General features: G+C 43.0%; 1 pseudogene; it reads left to right on the forward strand.

Annotated features, from left to right (window-relative positions):
- Positions 1-9,957: 9,957 nt before the first annotated feature.
- On the forward strand, positions 9,958-11,565 carry LOC105715494 (glutaredoxin-related protein 5, mitochondrial-like; annotated as a pseudogene).
- Positions 11,566-13,059: the final 1,494 nt, after the last annotated feature.

Genomic DNA, 13,059 nt, shown 5'->3' on the forward strand with positions numbered 1-13,059 from the left:
AGCCCGGAGACGGAGGTTGCAGTGAGCCTACATCACTGACCTCCAGCCTGGGCGACAGAGCCAGACCCTGTCTCAATCAAACAAACAACAACAACAAAAAAAAACCCACAACAACACAACTTGGGAAAAGCAGAATTACATTATCTCAACAAGAGAGTTAAACAGATGTACACAAAACACACCCAGATGATACAAACTGAGCGGAACATGCTCTGTAAAAATCTCTGGGTGTCTGTGGATATGTCCTTTACACATATTCGATCTGTGAACAGGTCCCTACGTTTCAGAACTATTTGTTTTCTTACCGTGACTAATAGTTGGGTGCTGACTAAACCACCTTTTTCTATAGGCAGTGTTGATACTCTTTTTTTTTTCTTTTTTTTTTTTTCTAAGATGGGGTTTCACCATGTTGGTCAGGCCGGTCTTGAACTCCCGACCTCAGGTGATCCACCCGCCTTGGCCTCCAAAGTGCTTGGATTACAGGTGTGAGCCACTATGCCCCGCCATACTCAAACTTTTTGTTAATATTTATATCGTTAGATCATTTTTAATTGAAATTCATGCTCAACACCTTTACTAGTTGTAGTTTCTATTTTAAGATGATTTAATTTTAACTGTACTAAGCATATGCAGACTGTAAAAAAAAAACTTCCTTAGCATTACCTGATTGCAAGTGAAAAGACCACATTTTTATCCCAAAGAATGGTATTTGACATTTTGCCTTTTTCACCTTTGCTCTTATTCCTTTGTCCCCATCTCTTCCTCCAAAGTTCTGCTTCTGGTTCCATCCAGTGTAAAGCAGTTTTTAATAAGCACCTACTGGGTGCCATAAGGGAATACAAGTAAATACAAACCACAATCCCTGACTTCAAATGGCTTACAATCTACTTCCAAGAGTAGCACAGAAGACAATATGGAAGCCAAAGAGAAACATCCTACCACTAACTTGAAACAAGTGTTTTGGTGCCTGCCAAACACAAAACTCTGTTCTTTACCCTCAAAGAAATGTAAAGTCTTGGTTGGGCACGGTGGCGGGTGCCTGTAATCCCAGCACTTTGAGAGGCCGAGGCAGGTGGATCACCTGAGGTCAGGAGTTCAAGATCAGCCTGACTAACATGGTGAAACCCCATCTCTACTAAATATTAAAAAAATGTGCTGGGTATGGTGGTCCATGCCTGTAATTCAAACTACTTGGGAGGCTGAGACAGGAGAATAACTTGTACCTGGGGGGCGGAGGTTGCAGTGAGCTGAAATCGTGCCATTGCTTTCCATCCTGGGCAACAAGAGCGAAATTCCATCTCAAAAAAAAAAAGAAAGAAAGAAATGTAAAGTCTTGGAGAAAGGTCTATACACTGACAGTGGGGCTGGGCGATGAGTGCCTGTAATCCCAGCTACTCAGGAGGCTGAGGCAGGAGGGGAGGATCACTTAGGGCCAGAAGTTTGAGACCAAGCAGGGCAACATACAGAAAAAAACCTGTGTCTAATAAATTGTATTTATTTATTTTATTTTTGAAAGAGGGTCTTGCTCTGTCACCCAGGCTAGAGTACAGTGGTGCAATCATGGCTCACTGCAGCCTCCACCTCCTGGGCTCAAGCAATCCCTCCACCTCAGTCTCCTGAGTAGTTAGGACCACAGGCGTTGCCACATCCTCCTAATTTTTTTTTCTTTCCCTTCCTTCCTTTCTTTCTTCCTTCCTTCCTCTCCCTTTTTTCTTTTGTCTTTGTTTTTTGTTTTGTTTTGTTTTGTTTTATATACCTAATGTCTTGCTGTGTAGCCCAGGCTGGGTTTGAACTCCTAGGCTCAAGTGATCCTCCCACCTCAGCCTTCCAAATTGCAGGATTATAGCCATGAACCACCATGCCCAGCCAGAAAATTAAATTAAAAATTTTTTTAAATAAAAAATTATCGAGGTATGGTGGTGTAACCTGTAATCCTGTACTCTGGAGACTGAGGCAAGAGAATCACTTGTGCCCAGGAGTTTGAAGCTGCAGTAAGCTATGATCACACCACTGCACTCTTGCCTGGGCAAAGGAGCAAGAAAGACCCGACCTCTTAAAAATATAAAAACAAATAAAAATAAATTTTAAAAGCATGCACTCATAAATATAATAATAGCATTAGTATTATATTTATATATTATATAACTCAATTGAATATATTGAGTTATATTCAATTTACAGCTAACTAAAATGGGTAAGCCTTTTATTTTCACTTGAACTGCTATTAAATTGGGTCTCCCACATCCTATACTTGTGCATTTCTTTCTTAACCAAAGTACATTTTGCATTTATCTCTATTCAATTTTACATTTTCTGTTTTGAAACTATTAATAATGGACAAGTATACATGAAATAATGTTAATAAATAAAATGAAAAAAGTAAATACAAATAGTGTGCACCTCACTTATTACTGTATAAAACATCTGTTTATATATTTACAAAGCATGAAGATATTTTAGAGCATGCAAGTAATTTGATGTTCATCAGATTCCTTTTCCCACAAAATTGCTTAAATGTGTAATAAATGTTAAAATTTCAGCTGGGCATGGTGGCTAATAGACTGTGACTGTAGACAATTCAATAGAGATTTTGCTGAGAAGGCCAGCAGAGAAAAGGAGCAACAGCTCTAAAGGATGTTGAATAAATACAGAGTAGGTATTTTGTTTAGATGGAAATGCTTGGGCGAGGCGAGGTGGCTCATACCTGTAATCCCAGCACTTTGGGAGGCTGAGGTGGGTGGATCACGAAGTCAGGAGTTCAAGACCAGCCTGACTAACATGGTGAAACCCCGCCTCTACTGAAAATACAAAAATTAGCTGGTCATGGCAGTGTGCACCTGTAATCCCAGCTACTCAGGAGGCTGAGGCAGGAGAATCACTTGAATCCAGGAGGCAGAGGTTGCAGTGAGCCGAGATCGTGCCATTTTACTCCCTGGGCAACAGAGCCAGACTCTATCTCCAAAAAAAAAAAAAAAAGATAAAAAAAAGATGGAAATGCTTGTATGCTAATAGCAATGATCCAGTAAAAAGGAAGAAACTAATGATGTGTGGAAAAGAAAGGCCAGGTGCAATGGCTCATGCCTATAATCCCAGCGCTTTTGGGAAGCCAAGGCAGGAGTATCGCTTGAGCCCAGGAGTTCTAGACCAGCCTGGGCAACAGAGAGAGACCCCTGTGTCTACAAAATATAAAAATTAAAAAATTAGCCGGGCATGGCAGTGCCTGTGGTCCCAGCTACTCCAGAGGTTGAGGGGGGAGGATCCTTTGAGCCTGGGAGGCAGAGGCTGCAGTGAGCTAAGATCATGCCACTGCATTCCAGCCTGAGTGACAAAGCAAGAACCCCCTCTCAAAAAGAGGGTAGGGGGAGAACAGTTGTGGTATGAAGTAATAGAGGAGAGAAGAGATGGTATCCTGAGCTCAAGTTGAGAGTTAAAAGAAAGAGAAAACCAGCCACCATAACAAGCATGTGGTACAGCTCGTAGATCTGTCGGTGAGAAGATAATGGCAATTTCTCTGATTTCTTCAGAGGTAAACTCATTAGCTGAGAGTGCAGAGGAAAAAGGAACTTTAGGAAATCTAGAGAGGAGGCCGGGCGCGGTGGCTCACACCTGTAATCCCAGCACTTTGGGAGGCAGAGGTGGGCAGATCACCTGAGGTCAGAAGTTCAAGACCAGCCTGACTAACATGGTGAAACCCCATTTCTACTAAAAATACAAAAAATTAACCAGGGTGGTGGCACGCACCTGTAATCCCAACTACTTGGGAGGCTGAGGCAGGAGAATCGCTTGAACCTGGGAGGCGGAGGTTGCAGTGAGCCAAGATCTTGCCATTGCACTCCAGCTTGGGCAGTAAGAGCGAAACTCCATCTCAAAACAAAGGAAATCTAGAGAGTAGGGAGAAGTGGAGACTGCAAATGTACACACTAGTGACTGGGCACAGTGGCTCACACCTGTAATCCCAGCACTTTGGGAGGCCAGGCCAGGTGGATCACTTGAGTTCAAGACCAGCCTGACCATGGCAAAACCCCGTCTGTACTAAAAATGTAAAAATTAGCTGGGCATGGTAGCTTACACCTGTAATTCCAGCTACTCAGGAGGCTACGGCACAAGAATTGCTTGAACCCAGAAGACGGAGGTTACAGTGAGCAGAGATCACACCACTACACTCCAACCTGGGTTATAGAGTGACACTCTGTCTCAAAAAATTAAAAAAAAAAAAAAAAAAGATACACACTAGAGAAGTGTGTTAGAACTGATGAGCAATGTTAAGTGCCTACTAGGCATTTTGGACATAAATTTAAGAAGATACCAGACACACTGGTGTGAATTTTATAACCACAGGGATAGAGTAAGTGGTTTGTTGTGCTTAACCACAGTTAGAATTTGCCTAAGCAAGGAAGTTAGAGCAGCAAGGAAGCTAAAGAAGTTTGCAAGGGAGCAACTTTTTATTAATTGTGTGCCCTTCCATAGCTTCTTTTTTGATAACATATGCAATTATATATCCATGTTGCCTTTTTTCCTTTTCTTTCTTTTTTTTTTGAGACAAAGTATCGTTCTGTTGCCCAAGCTGGAGTGCAATGGCCCGATCTCCGCTCACTGCAACCTTCGTGTTCTAGGTTCAAGCAATTCTCCTACCTCAGCCTCCCGAGTAGCTGGGATTACAGGCATGAGCCACCAAGCCTGGCTAATTTTGTATTTTTAGTAGAGTCAGCGTTTCTCCATGTTGGTCAGGCTGGTCTTGAACTCCCAACCTCAAGTGATCCGCCTGCCTTGGCCTCCCAAAGTGTTGGGATTACAGGCATGAGCCATGGCACCCAGGCATTTTTTGTATTTTTTGTAGAGATAGGGTTTGGTCACTTTGCCCAGGCTGGTCTCAAACTCCTGGGCTCAAGTGATTCACCCCCTTCAGCCTCCCAAAGTGCTGGTATTACAGGCATGAGACTAAGGAACAGTTATTATTTTGACTCATATTGACAAATTGCCCTCCATAAGTATTGTACCAATTTATATTTACATAATCTATTAGCATACCTGTTTTCCTAGTCTTGCCAAAAGACTGTTTTATCACACATTTGAATTTTTGTCAGTCTGATAAACATAAATTGATACCTCAGTTTAAATTTGCGTATCTCTTATTACAAGTGACCTGAACATCTCCTTGGGTTTAAGAACCAGTTGTGGCCGGGCACAGTGGCTCACGCCTGTAATTCCAACACTGTGGGAGGCTGAGGCAGGTGGATCACCTGAGGTCAGGAGTTCGAGACTAGCCTGGCCAATGTATAGTAAAACCCTGTCTCTACTAAAAAATAAAAAAATTAGCTGGGCATGGTGGCACATGCCTGCAGTCCCAGCTACTTACGAAGCTGAGGCAGGAGAATCACTTGAACCCAAGAGGCAGAGGTTGCAATGAGCAGAGATCATGCTACTGTACTCCAGCCTGGGTGAAAGAGCAAGACTCTGTCTCTTAAAAAAAAAAAAAAAAAAAAAAAGCCAGTTGTATTCTCTGAATTGTCCCTTCATATGCTTTGCTCACTTTTTAATTGGGATAGTTGTTTTTCTTCTGATCCATTTGTACATGTTCTTTATATATTCAAGGAATTAGCTCTTTGCATATGCTCTGAATTGAAGATTTCCCGTTTGCTGTTTGTCTTTTGGCTTGACTTTGGTGGATGTGTGTGTATCCCATGCAGAAGGCTTTGGCTTGTTTTGTTCTTTATCAGCCTTTTCTTTTATGACTTCTAAATTTTGAGTCATAGAAATATTTTTACCACTTTAAGGTAATGAAAGAGTTTGTACTAGTTTGTTCTCATGCTGCTAATAAAGAATACCTGAGACTGGGTAATTTATAAAGGAGAGGTTTAATTGACTCACGGTTCCACATGGCTAAGGATGTCTCACAGTCATGGTGGAAGGCAAATGAGGAGCAAAGTCACATCTTACATGGCAGCAGGCAAGAGAACTTATGTAGGGGAACTTCCCTTTATAAAACCATCAGATCTTGTAAGACATATTCACTATCTTGAGAATAGCATGAGAAAGACCTGTTTCCATGATTCAATTATCTCCCACTGGGTCTCTCCCACAACACATGGTAATTATGGGAGCTACAATTCAAGATGAGATTTTGGTGGGGACACAGCCAAACCATACCAGAGGTCTTCTTAATGGTTTACATTTTTACTTACTTTTTTTTTTTTTTGAGACAGAGTTTCACTTTTGTTGCCCAGGCTGGAGTGCAGTGGCACTATCTTGGCTCACTGCAACCTCTGCCTCCCAGGTTCAAGTGATTCTCCTGCCTCAGCCTCCCGAGTAGCTGGGATTACAGGCATGCATCACCACACCCAGCTAATTTTGTATTTTTTTAGTAGAGGTGGGGTTTCTCCATGTTGATCAGGCTTGTCTCAAACTCCTGACCTCAAGTGATCCACCTGCCTTGGCCTCCCAAAGTGCTGGGATTACAGGCATGAACCACCATGCCAAGGTGACATTTTTTACTTTCAATCTTTCATCCATTTGAAATTTATCTTGGCATATGGTATGGGGTACAAAACCCATCTATATATTCATTCACATTGTTTTAATTACTAACAATGTATTTCATTTCATTTATTTATTTATTTAGAGGCAGGGGTCTCACTATGTTGCCCAGACTAGCCTCAAACTCCTGGTCTCAAGCAATCCTCCCACCTCAGCCTTTGTGCAGCTGGGACTAGAGTTATGTACCACCAAGCCCAGCTAATGAATCATATATTCGGGGGTGTCAAATCTTTTGACTTCCCTGGGCCATTTTGGAAGAACTGTCTTGGGCCACACATAAAATACACTAACACTGGCTGGGTGCAGTGGCTCATGCCTGTAATCCCAGCACTCTGGGAGGCCAAGACAGGTGGATCATTTGAGGTCAGGAATTTGAGAACAGCTTGGCCAAAATGGTGAAACATTGTCCCTACTAAAAATACAAAAATCAGCTGGGTATATGGCAAGTGCCTGGAGTCCCAGCTACTAGGGAGACTGAGGCAGAAGAATCGCTTGAACTTGGGAGGCAGAGGTTGCAGTGAGCCAAGCTGGTGCTGCACTCCAGCCTGGGTAACACAGTGAGACTCTGTATCAAAAAAAAAAAAAAAAAATACATTAACACCAGCAATAGCTAATGAGCTAACAACAACAACAAAAACAAAACAAAATCTTATAATGTTTTAAGAAAGTTTATGAATTTGTGTTGGGCTGCATTTATAGTTAGTTGTCCTGGGCCACGTGTGGCCCGCAGGCCGTGGGTTGGACAAGCTTGATACATATGAATAGCTGGTGGGGCTTGCTGCCCCTCATTGATGTTCTTTTTCAAGCTTTTCTGGCTATTCTTCTTTTCAACTAAACATCATGATATATTTACAAAGTTGAGTCTTCCTTTCTAAGAACCTTTTAAATCTTTTCATTTTTACAAGTCTAATTTCAGGTCTTTTTATTGTATTTTTACCATTTTCTTCATACAGGGCTTGAACTTTCTTTTTTTTTTTTTTTTTGAGACGGAGTCTCGCTCTGTCGCCCAGGCTGGAATGCAGTGACGCACTCTCGGCTCACCGCAACCTCCGCCTCCCAGGTTCAAGCGATTCTCCTGCTTCAGCCTCCTGAGTAGCTGGGAATACAGGTGTGTGCCACCACGCCCAGCTAGTTTTTGTATTTTTATTAGAGACAGGGTTTCACTATGTTGGCCAGGCTGGTCTCAAAACTCCTGACTTTGTGAACCACCCACCTCGGCCTCCCAAAGTGCTAGGATTACAGGCCTGAGCCACCGCACCAGCAAGTAGTAAAAACTTTACAAGGTCAATTAATCAAAGGACTTGATAGGTTCAGGAATATGATGAGGAATGGAAATGCTAGTAGAATGAGTGAGCTGGAAGGATTTCTCACTGGGAAACACCATCAGGTCTAGTTTCTTAGGACTTTCCATTTTCTTGGCTTATCTTCACTTTAAAGTCTCTGACCATGAGCTCAACCTGTATTTTCTTTGAATTTTAAAAAATCTGGGCCAGGCAAGGTGGCTCATGCCTGTAATCCCAGCACTTTGGGAGGCCGAGGCAGGCAGATCACCTGAGGTCAGGAGTTCAAGACAAGCCTGACCAACATGGAGAAACCCGGTCTCTTATTTAAAAAAAAAAAATCTGCTTTCCTTTAGTCTACTTTTGTGTCTAACTGTGCTTAGTGTTTTTTTTTTCCCCCCTTTGGTTAATATAAATTCCAGGAGGCATAATCTGTTAGTTTTCATGTAAATTCTAACCAAAATGGAAATGGTATTGTACTAATATCAGATTAAATGGATTTGAAGGTAGGAAGCATCCCCAGGGATACAGAGGGACACAGTGAGAAAGGGATCAGTCCAGGAGGGAAGCATAACAATTCTAAATTTGTATACATAAAATAACATCACCTCCAAAATATATAAAGTAAAACCGACAGAACTAAAAAGAAAAAATGGACAAATCCAAATCATAGTGAGAGATTTAAAAATACCTCTGGAGGTAACTAATAGAAAAAGCATTAAAAAAAACAGTAGAGATACAGATTTGGGCCAGGTGCAGTGGCTCATGCCTGTAATCCCAACACTTTGGGAGGCCAAGGTGGGAGGATTGCTTGAGCCCAGGAGTTCAAGACCAGCCTGGGCTACATAGCAAGACTTTGTCTCTAAAAAAATAATAAAATAAAAAAGGAGAGGTAGATTTGAACAACATAATTAGTAAACTGGACCTGACATATATAGAACACTGCACCCAAAAACTGCAGAATACACCTGCTTTTCAAGTGTTCGGTGACCATTTACAAAAACTGGTCATATAGCAAATCTCAACACATTTTAAATGATTCAAATCAAACTATATATTTTCCTACTGAGTACCTTTCATATGCCAGATTATAGTTCCACAGTTGGCCATACAATGATAAAATAAACAGTCCCTCCTCTTAGAAAACTCAGGCTATTTTGCTCCCTCTCACCCCCACTCACTTCAATAAGCTGGTCTAGAAAGCTCAGTCTAAAGGGGCAAGAGCCATGCAATGTGATAAGTGCTACAGTAGAGGTGCACATTTTTTCCATGTCTTATGTCCTTCATGGAATTCAGTTATATAATTTTATCTGGTTATTTTTCTCCCCTCTCCTTCAGTTTTAAAAAAAAGTGGGCTTGATGAGAACAAGTCTCGCCAAAAACGTTCTAATTCTTGTGAAATTCAGAGTGGTACAAAGGAGACTGGAAACTTCCCAAACAGGGAAAATGGCAAGTAAAGGCCAGGGTCAGGAAGGAGTAGGGCCTATTTAGAACACTAAGAAAGCCAGCTTGTGGGGAGCAGCCACTGGAAGGTAAGTTTGGAAAGGCAAGGTGACACCAGATCTAGATTACAGATTGCTCAAAAAGCCAGGCTGAGACAAGTGCCTGAGCCACTAGACAACAAGGACCTATGGTAAATGATCAACTCTGCCTGATGAGATAAAAATGTTATTTGAAGATTAGGCAGGCAGTGATGCTTCAGAAAGGCTGAAATTAGAAGATTCTGAAGGTCGGAAGGCTAGGGAGGTTCAGCAGACACCTACTGAGAAGTCACATTTGAGGCACTGGAGGTAAGGAAATGAAAGCCAGTCCCCACCTTTGAGAAGCTCACAGTCAATTAGGAGAGACAAACAAATGAACAACAAAAATGTGGTGTAACAGATATGATGACACAGAATTGTGGTAAATGTCAACCTGGGGAGGAGTTTAATTTAGTATGAAAAGGAAGGCATAAGGCAAGGAAGTGCATATAGCTGGTAAACTCCAGGACTTCAACCTCACCTGCTGAAACAGTTGTGAGGAAAGGGAAAGAGAACTTTAAAGGGCAAGGTAATGGCTTGGAACAGCTTATTGGGGCTGTGAACCAAGCAGCTAATGAAGGAGAAAGAGGAATGTTCTCTTAAGGTTGATCAGTCCAGAGGGCATGGTTATGTAATGAGCCAGGTCCGTTTTACTTCCAGGATTCTCTCTAAACCTCATCGGTTATAAAACTGAAGAAAGCAATGGTCTAAGTTGGCAGGCCAAGAAGGGGGCTTGAGAACTACTTTTTTTTTTTTTTTTTTAATTTGAGTCAGGGTCTCACTCTGTCATGTGAGCCAGAGTGCAGTGCATGATCATGGCTCACTGCAGTCTCAAGCAATCCTCCTGCCTCTGCCTCCTAAGTAGCTGGGACTAAAGACGTGCACCACCACATCCAGCTAATTTTTCGTAATTTTTGTAGAGGTGAGGTCTCACTATGTTGCCCAGGCTGGTCTTGAACTATTTGCCTCCAGTGATCCTCCTGCATCAGCCTCCCAAAGTGCTGGTATTATAGGCATAAGCCAGCACACCTGACTAAAAACTACTTTATAGTGATAAAAGATAACGTGGTTACCTGGAAAAGGGGTAGGGTGGGATTGACTAGAAAAGGCCACCTAGAGATATTCTGGGGATTTCGTTGTTAGGAGATCTTCTCTAGGGTGGTGGTTACAACTACGTATACTCAAAATTCAATTAACTGAATGCTTAAGAATTGCACATTTTTGGGGAGGGCCCGGGAGGCCAGCCGAGGGCCCAGGCCGTCCTGGGCTCCGGGCCGTCGTGGGCTCCAGCGAGTGTGCGGGGTTGAGCTGGTCTCTCCGCTGAGTGGCGGCGGCTCTGCTCCGCTATGGGCACGGCAGGGGCAGTGGTGGCCTTTGGGGCCCAGAAGTGCGGGCAGCGCTCAGATGGAGGCGGAAGTGGCTGGGCGGAACAGCTGGATGCTCTGGCAAAGAAGAACAAGATGGTAGTCTTCCTCAAGGGGACGCTGGAGCAGTTCCAGTGTGGCTTCAGCACTGCCATGGTGCAGATCCTGCAGCTGCACAGCATCCACGACGACGCGGCCTACAAAGTGCTGGGCGACCCCTAGCTTCCACAAGCCATTAAAGACTATTCTGGCTGGGCATGGTGGCTCAGGCCTGTATCCCAGCAATTTGGGAGGCCGAGAGCACCGAGGATTACCTAAGGTCGAGAGTTTGAGACCAGCCTGACCAACATGGAAAAACCCCGTCTCTACTAAAAATACAAAATTAACCGGGCATGGTGGCGCGTGCCTGTAATCCCAGCACTTTGGGAGGCCGAGGCGAGTGGATCACCTGAGGTCAGGAGTTCGAGATCAGCCTGGCCAAAATAGTGAAATCCTGTCTCTACCAAAAATACAAAACTTAGCAGGGTGCGGTAACACACACCTGTAATCCCAGCTACTTGGGAGGCTGTAGCAGGAGAATCGCTTCAATCAGGGAGGCGAAGATTGTGGTGAGTGGAGATCTTGCCATTGCACTTCAGCCTGGGTGTCAAGAGTGAAACTCTGTCTCCAAATAAATAAATAAATAAATAAAATAAAGACTATTCTAACTGGCCCACCATCCTGCAAGTGTACACCAACAGCGAGTTTGTGGGGGGCTGTGACATTCTTCTGCAGATGCACCAGAATGAGGACCTAGTGGAAAAATGGAAAAAGCTGGGGATTCGTTCCACCCTTTTAGATGAAAAGAAAGACCAAGACTCTAAGTGAGAGCACCTGGGTCCTCACTGAGCAGAGAAGGGACGTTCATGTCAGAGACTCGCTGCCAGAAAAGCTTACTGATTTTGGTTTTCACCACTGAGACAACTGCTTTCACTGATCATTTCCATTCATGAGCAGTCTGGTAATTTTAGTTTGTCTGGTGTTTGGGTTAAGAATATTTTATTGTGAACTTAATTACAATCACTGCACTATATTAATTAATGTTGTATTATGATATTGCTGTAAATAAAATTCATTATTATATTGTCATTTATTCTTTGCCCAATTCAGGAGTTAAACTAGGAGTTTTGAAATCATTATTATTCATGACCTCTCTGCTAATGTGTCAGTCTGCAAAGACAGTATCTCTCCCCAAATTTTGTGTAGCTTCTTTTGTTATGGAAAATGATGGATAAAAAAGAACCTGGGCCGGGTGTGGTGGCTCATGCCTGTAATCCCAGCACTTTGGGAGGCCAAGGCTGGCAGATCACCTGAGGTCGGGAGTTTGAGACCAGCCTGACCAACATGGAGAAACCCCATCTCTAAAAAAAAGAAAGAAAGAAACTGTGGTAAGTAGGGCGTTGATTTTGTTTTTTGGTTTTTTGGTTCTTTTGTTTGTTTGTTTTTGAGATGGAATCTCGCTCTCGTTGCCCAGGCTGGAGTGCAATGGTGCGATCTCAGCTCACTGCAACCTACATCTCCCGGATTCAAGTGATCTCCTGCCTCAGCCTCCCAACTAGCTGAGATTACAGGCATGTGCCACCACACCCAGCTAATTTTTGTATTTTTTAGTAGAGACAAAGTTTCACCGTGTTGGTCAGGTTGGTCTCGAACACCTGACCTCAAATGATCCTTCCATCTAGGCCTCCCAAAGTACTGGGATTACAGCCGTGAGCCACCGAGCCTGGCTGTGGGGTATTGTTTTTTAAAATAAACTGCCAACACAGGGGGAAAAAAAGAATTGTGCATTTTATTTTATTTTTTTGAGATAATGTCTCATTCACCCAGGCTGGAGTGCAGTGGCATGATCTTGGCTTACTGCAAACTCTGCCTCCCAGGTTCAAGCAATTCTCATGCCTCAGCCACCAGAATAGCTGGGACTATGGGTGAGTACCACCATGTCCAGCTAATTTTTCTATTTCTAGTAGAGACAGGGTTTCACCATGTTGGCCAGCTGGTCTCAAACTCCTGGTCTCAAGAGATCTGCCCGCCTCAGCTTCCCAAAGTGCTGGGATTACAGGTGTGAACCACCATGCTGGGCCAAGAATTGTGCATTTTATTGTAGGTAAATTATGCCTCAATAATAAACTGCTATAACAAAATTATAATAAAGATGTGGGGAGGGGAAAAAAGAAGACTAGACCAGTTAAGACAAAACAAAGAAGGAAATAAGGCCCCAGAAGAAGCTTCCCAATCTGTCTGAAAAACAAAACAATTTGAGTATTTGGGGAAAGGTAACTGACACTATTTGCCAGACCTTTGGTTAGATTCTTTCATATATTT

This window comes from Aotus nancymaae, unplaced genomic scaffold (assembly GCF_030222135.1).
Source record: "Aotus nancymaae isolate 86718 unplaced genomic scaffold, 86718_ANA_hifiasm-v0.15.2.pri h1tg000108l, whole genome shotgun sequence".
Lineage (NCBI taxonomy): Eukaryota > Metazoa > Chordata > Mammalia > Primates > Aotidae > Aotus > Aotus nancymaae.